We start from the raw sequence: 6,000 nt of genomic DNA on the forward strand, positions 1-6,000 counted from the left end.
TATCCAGAATTAGATAATTTATTATAATATTATATATAAAAGAATTATGAGTCTGGTTCATTTTCAGTGTAGAGAACTATCAAAATTCAGTAACACTTTATATATTTTATTTTCATTTTAAAAAGCTTATCAATTTGGGCCTTCCCTGGTGGTGCAGCAGTTGAGCGCTGGGCTGCGAAGCTACCCGCAGCCTCTGCAGCGCAGGTTCGATCCCTGGCCTCAGGCGAGGGTCCCACATAGCGTGACAGACCTCTCCTGTCTCGCCTGCTGCTCCCCTAAGCAGTGTATTTCATCAGTCTTCCTGTTCTGTTCCCCGCTCTGGCACTGGTGAATTCTCTCACCCTCCCGCACTTCTGACTGTACCCAGTGCTTGCTTAAATAAATAAATAAATCTTTTTTTTTTTTAAAAGATTTATTTATTTATTTATTCATACAAAAACGGTATGGTCAGAAGAGCGGAGGATGAGAGAATTCACCAGAGCCAGAGCGGGGAGCAGAGCAGGCAGAAGGACCGAAGTACACTGCTGAGGGGAGCAGCGGGCAGCAGGAGAGGTCTGCGCGCCATGCGGGACCCTCCTCCTGTGGCCGGGGAGCAGCCGGGGATCGAACTGGCGCTGTAAAGGCTGAGGGCAGCTTCGGAACCCAGCGCTCAACCGCTGCACCACCAGGGAGACCCAATAAATAAATCTTTTAAAAAAAAAAAAAGCTTACCAATTTTTTTAAGATTCATTTATTTATGCATACAAGAACTAGGGCACAAGACAGAGGTGTGGGAGGTGAGAGGATTCACCTGAGACAGAGTGGGGAGCAGAACAGGAGAATTGACTGAAATACAGTGCTGAGGGGAGTAGCCGGCAAGTAAGGAGAGGTCTGCTGCGCCATGTGGGTAGCTCTGGTGGGGCTCGACCTCATGCCACAGAGGCTGCAAACAGCTTCACAGGCTGTGTCTCAACCCCTTGAGCCACTAGGGAGGCCCGAGCTTATCAATTTTGATATCATATACTAAATGCGTGACAGGAGTAATTTTTGAATCATTTTATGATTACCTTTTAACTTGCGTTTTTGTTTCAATTATAATATGAAGTTAATTCCATCTTTTACTCAAGGGGCAAATCCACCAAATTTAGCAAACTGCATTACTCATGTCATACATATAAGTGAATAAATACTATCATGTAAGATGTGTTATGTTAGTTAATCAAGGACTAAATTCTAATTTAAAAGGCGAATTTAAGAAAAAATTTCTATTTCTTTAGTAATCAGCTTGATATTAGAATTTAAAATACTTGATGATACCAAATAGTCATAAGCTCAAGAAATGTCTATTAAAAAGCTTTACTTATATTTTATATGATGAAAAAATATATACATATTCTACTTTTATATATATTCCAGGTGATAAATACAAAAATAAGTTTTTTATTTAAAATATAGATGAATTATTTGATTTGTAGGTTAAATGAAATGATACATATTAAATGCTACACATTGGGCAGTAATAGACACAACGAATGTCATTATCTTTCTTCCCCTAAGTTTTCTTAAATCTCTCCTTTATTAATTCAATTTGAAATGATAGAAATGGCAAGTACCACACAGGTTAGAATGGAACATAAGATAGGCATAAGGCTGGATGTGGTTGTATGCATATCGATGATATGGATAAAAACAATGAAAATGTGGGAAAAAATATAACAATAAAACACTCACTAATAAAACACTCAATCAAACTTGTCAATATATAATATTAAAACTTGAATGAGCATAGTGTTAATTGATTGCATGAGGTTTAGATACTTGTAATCAAAATGGAGGAAAAACAAGGCAGTAACCACCTCCCAGAATATGCCAACAAACTTTTGTCTTTGTATCCATTAGTATTATGCCTATTTTAACGCCCAAACTTAAGAGAAATGTAATTAAATCTATCACTACCATCACAAGTAAGTGCAACAAAATATATAGAAATAAACCTGAATTAACAGTGTTTTCAACATGCAATAAAAGACAATATGCCTTAGAATATGAAAAGAACTAAAAAAGTGGAGATTTCATGCCACTGTATTTTTAAAATATTTCTAAATATAAGCACAAAATATGCCATATAAGTTGAGCTAACATTGTAATTTTCTTGCAACTTTCCAAATTATTTTACAAGAATAATGCTACTCTTTTTAATTTCAACTCCAAAAAATATGGTCAGTTCAAAATATCTTTATTAACGTATTTTTAATAAATCATAATTAAGTTTATTTGACTTACTAATATTTTGTTGGTACGTTATTTAATGAAAAACAAAGTTTCCAATAGAGTAGCAAAAAGAAAAACAATGAAAAATATTACTTAAGAATGATTTTTAGTTTTTAAGACAACTATAGTCATCTTACATAATTTGCAGGTGTCATTTTAGAGAGACAATAGACTATGTACCCAATTACATTCCTTTTTTAACAACAGTTTGCAATCAGGAGAATGTGTGATGAGGTTTAATCAAAGATTAGAACTTTTTAATTAAATAGGGCCTTTTGTGACTAGTCATTTGACATTAATTACTGTTTTCGTTGGATTCCTTTTGATTTGTAAAGGGCCCTGAGCACTGCAAAAATTATATCGCATCACAGAAATTGTTGATAATTAAAACAAAAGCATGTCTTCATCAGTCCATCACACACCTTAAAAAGGAACATCATTTTAAATGTTAATGGCTGCCTAAGATAAACAGACTAAAGGGTTTTAAAGGAAAAATAACAGATGGTACGTCAAACCAGTTGTTTTGGATGGACAGCTTGAAATGATTTATAAGCTTTTTTCAAATGTTCAGCCACACTTTTAGGGGCTAACTAATAGTAAGGGGTATATGGACAGGTCTAAAGACTTTAGACCCCTGTGAGAATCATAAACCTGACTCACACCATGACTGTGAATAGAGGTCATCAATCGAACCTAATGCTAAAGCAGAAACTGACCTAAAAGTTCAAATAATATTTTTATTTGTGGGTTCATGGAGAATGGAATGAAAGTTGAAACTATTTCTATAAGGCGATAGTTCTAAATCAAGATAAAATACCCACAACAAGAACTACCACTCATGTCTCTATGATTTGGAGTATATATACCCAAGAATTAAAAAAATAAAAGAATTTGAATATCAATTAACTGTTTTGTCTCAAAATAGACTAGGAAGGGCCTCCCTGGTGGCATAGGGGTTAAGTCTCAGTGCTTTTGGCCTGCGTTCCATCCCAGGCCAGGGAGCTAAACCACGTATGGTGCAGCAGACCTCTCCTGTCTCCCAGCTGTTCCCCTTAGCAGTGTGTTTCAGTAGATCTGCTTGTTCTGTTCCCTACTCTGTCTCTGGCAAACCCTCTCCCCTCCATCCCCTTCCAACACGCCAGGTCTTCTATGCAGAAAAAGAATTAAAAAAAAAAAATAAGGAAAAAAGTAAGAACTTATAAGAACTTATAAAGGTCATTGAATAAATAATAATATGTTTATGTAGCACTGTAGTTGGTTTTTTTTTTTTTTTGCATTTCTATATATCATCTCATTTTATCTTTTGGTAATTCATTTCTATAATGTACTACAAAAGTAATAGTCCAGTATACATTGCAAAAATATTTCTTAAAAACTGGCTCTTCAGGGCCTCCCTGGTGGCGCAGCGGTTAAGCGCTGGGTTGCGAAGCTGCTCGCAGCCTCTGCAGCGCCGGTTCAATCCCCGGCCACCAGGTGAGGGTCCCACATGGCGCGCAGACCTCTCCTGTCACGCCCACTGCTCCCCTCAGCAGTGTACCATGGTCCGTCTGCTCCCCGCTCTGGCTCTGGTGAATTCTCTCACCCTCCCGCGCTTCTGACTGTACAGTGCTTGTATAAATAAATAAATAAATCTTTAAAAAAAAGAAAACTGGCTCTTCAGCACAGGTAGTTTGAGAAGGTTAGATTTATTATTATTATTATTTTTTTAAAGTTTTATTTATTTATTTATTTGTTTGTTTATACATGCACCGGGTACAGTCAGAAGCGCCGGAGGGTGAGAGAATTCACCAGAGCCAGAGCGGGGAGCAGAGCAGGCAGAAGGATTGAAGTACACTGCTGAGGGGAGCAGCGGGCGGCAGGAGAGGTCTGCGCGCCATGTGGGACCCTCCTCCGGTGGCTGGGGAGCAGCCGGGGATCGAACCGGCACCGCAGAGGCCGCGGGCAGCTTCGCAACCCAGTGCTCAACCGCTGCGCCACCGGGGAGGCCCGAGAAGGTTAGATTTAGATGATGTTTCTTCTCTAGTGACTTGTCTCGTACAGACATGGATGTCAAATTGTTTTCCCACTTGGGACAAACAAATTTAATTTTAGTACAATTTGCTGTAGGTTAGGGTTATGGTATGTGGATAGCATACAGTTAATCGGCCTGAAAACAGATGTCATCCATGCTCAGCTTCATTAAAAGCATTCAGCAGCAAACTGGGTTAAACAGACATGTTAGAAATAAGCAGAACTTTGTATGAACAAAGGACATGCAGTACTGACACTAAAAGATTATGTATTTGATGTATATGTATTTAGATCAAATGTATCTAATGTATTTACATCTAGTGTATCTAAATATATTTGATGTAATTGCACTTGACTGTCTTAAAGATTATCTCTCACCAGAGTAAAAATAACTTAAAATATCAATAATTGAGACTGTTTGAATTGCCACTCAAATAATTATTAATACAAATTCATAAGAAGAGATAATCTGTTGCCTGAAGATACATATTTATTTAGATTTCTTATTTGTGTTGCTCACAAAATTTCAAGTTTATTTTTATGCTATTTTTCATATCTAGTGGAGACTTAATGTAAAAACATCCGAGAGTTAATTGCTCATTATGATGAACTGATTGAAGATACTGAGGAGACTTCATTGACCTTACTCTTCTCTTCTCCAACATGGGGATAAAACAAACTGGCAGCACAGCAACAATGCCAAAATTTCTAGGCAAATTGGGCTGTGCCATGATGATATGACCAAAACATCAATAAAGCCAATCTTATATCTTAGGTTACCTAGCAAGCCCTAGAATTTAAAGATACAAAATTAAGAGACTAGATGGAGCTTTACAATTAATGATAATAATCACTTATTTATTGCCACTGACCAATTTCCAATGCATCATGTCATTTAATACTCTAGACAACATTTTGATGTGTGATTTCACCAGTTTAAAAATGAGGAATTCAGAGAGGTTGAAGAATTTCTTATTACATAGACAGTAATGACCCAGTTAATATCATGGCCATATTTAGAAAATAAATGTAAGGTTAAAATGTAAGATTAGGGCCTTCCTGGTGGTGCAAAGGGTTAAGACGCAACCTGTAAGCTCGCCGCAGCCACTACAGCACGAGTTCAATAGCGCAGCCACTGCAGCACGAGTTCGATAGACCTCTCCTGACTCACCCGCTGCTCCCTCAGCAGTGAATTTCAGTCTGCCTGTTCTGTTCCCCACTTTGTCTCTGGTGAATCCTCTCACCCCCCCACACCTCTGGCCTGTACCCCAGTTCTTGTATGCATAAATAAATAAATCTTTAACAACAAAAAAATATTTAAGATTAGAAATAGATTAACTTTTATTGAAACAATCTAAGTCCCAACAAGAGATGAGTGGATAAAGTTGTGGTGTGTACACAATGGAATACTACTCAGTTAGTAATATTCCATTTGCTATAACATAGAGGGAAAAGAATTATGCTAAGTGAAATAAGTCAGGGGAAAGAAATATACCAGATGATTTTACTAATATATAGAATATAAACACAAAGCAAAAATGAAAAAAAACAACAACTAGACAAAATCGAGCCAAAATAAACTCTAGAAATCTGACTGCTTCACTGAAGTACCAGAAGGTAGAGGGATGTAAGGAGTAAAGCAGGTAGGAGATCAATGAACCATGCTGGAAACTTATAAGTGGCTTGTTGGGCGTGGTGTGATGACAGTTTTGTAGATGCGTGAACCATACCCTTAAAACA

Source organism: Talpa occidentalis, unplaced genomic scaffold (genome assembly GCF_014898055.3).
Source record: "Talpa occidentalis isolate TD23 unplaced genomic scaffold, MPIMG_talOcc4v2.1 talOcc4.5, whole genome shotgun sequence".
Classification (NCBI taxonomy): domain Eukaryota; kingdom Metazoa; phylum Chordata; class Mammalia; order Eulipotyphla; family Talpidae; genus Talpa; species Talpa occidentalis.